Source organism: Corvus brachyrhynchos, unplaced genomic scaffold, assembly GCF_000691975.1.
Source record: "Corvus brachyrhynchos isolate BGI_N302 unplaced genomic scaffold, ASM69197v1 scaffold378, whole genome shotgun sequence".
Classification (NCBI taxonomy): domain Eukaryota; kingdom Metazoa; phylum Chordata; class Aves; order Passeriformes; family Corvidae; genus Corvus; species Corvus brachyrhynchos.
The window spans coordinates 24816-26151 of record NW_008239768.1 but is presented as its reverse complement, the minus strand read 5'-3'; positions in this window follow the sequence as shown (position 1 = coordinate 26151).

Below are 1336 nucleotides of genomic sequence, written 5' to 3'. Positions count from 1 at the left end.
ATGGGAGTGGAATGAAGTTTGGGAGTGATGGTGTGGTTTGGGCACTTGGCGTGTGTCACTCCAGGGAGGGAAAGCAGGAGCCACTTTTGGGGAGACTCCTGCTCTTTTTGACAATCTTGGGGCCTCTAAGTGGCTTCTAGGAGGTTGCAGGGAATTTGGGGAAGGTTCAGTAAACCCCCCTGCAATTTAGGGGGCTGAGGTGAAGTTCCCCACATTTTGGGAGGGTGAGGGGACCCCAGCTGGGAGGGGATCCTGAAAAGAAAAGAAAAGAAAAGAAAAGAAAAGAAAAGAAAAGAAAAGAAAAGAAAAGAAAAGAAAAGAAAAGAAAAGAAAAGAAAAGAAAAGAAAAGAAAAGAAAAGAAAAGAAAAGAAAAGAAAAGAAAAGAAAAGAAAAGAAAAGAAAAGAAAAGAAAAGAAAAGAAAAGAAAAGCAAGCAGGAAAGCAACATGAAACAGAAAAGAAAAGAAAAGAAAAGAAAAGAAAAGAAAAGAAAAGAAAAGAAAAGAAAAGAAAAGAAAAGAAAAGAAAAGAAAAGAAAAAAAGGAAGAAAACAAAGGGAAAAAAGATCAAAACAAAAAAGAAAGAGAGATAGGAAAAAAGAAAGGAAGGAAATGGAAAGACAGAAATCAACAAGAAAATGAGAAAAGAAAAGGAAAAGGCAATGGCAAGAAGAAAGAAAGGATGAAAATTTGTTCTTAATAAATATGAAAGAAAGAAAATGAATGGAAGAGAGAAAGGGAGAAAGAGAAAAAGCAGCAATAAAAGGAAAGAGAAAAAAAAAAGAAATGGAAAAAAATAAGCAGAAAAATACAAAGGAGGGAAGGGAGGAAGGTAGGATGGAAGACTAAATAAAAGAAACCAACAAGAAAAAAGAAAAGAAAAAAGAAAGAAAGGAAGAAAATAAAAAAGGAAGGATGCAAAGAGAAAGAGAGAAAGAAAGAAAGAAAGACCAAAAAAAGGGGGGGAAAGATAGCAAAACCAGAAAGAAAACAAGAAAGCAAGCAAGAAGATAGATTAAAAAACAGGGGGAAAAGGAGAAAGAAAGCAAAAAGATAAAAAAATGAAAGAATGGAAAAAAGAAAGAGAAAAAAAAAGAAAAAGCAAGGAAGTAAGAAGGAAAGCAGCAAGAGAAGGAGAAAGAAAAGGAAAAAGAAAAGCAGAAGAGTAGAATATGAAAAAGAAAGAAAGAAAGAAAGAAAGAAAGAAAGGAAGGAAGAAACAAAGCAGAAAGAAAGAGAAAGAAAGAAAGAAAGAAAAAAGAAAAAGGAAGAGAGAATGAGAGAAAGCCAGAGCAAGAGAGAGAGAAAGAAGGGAAGAAAAGCAAGAAGAGAAAAGA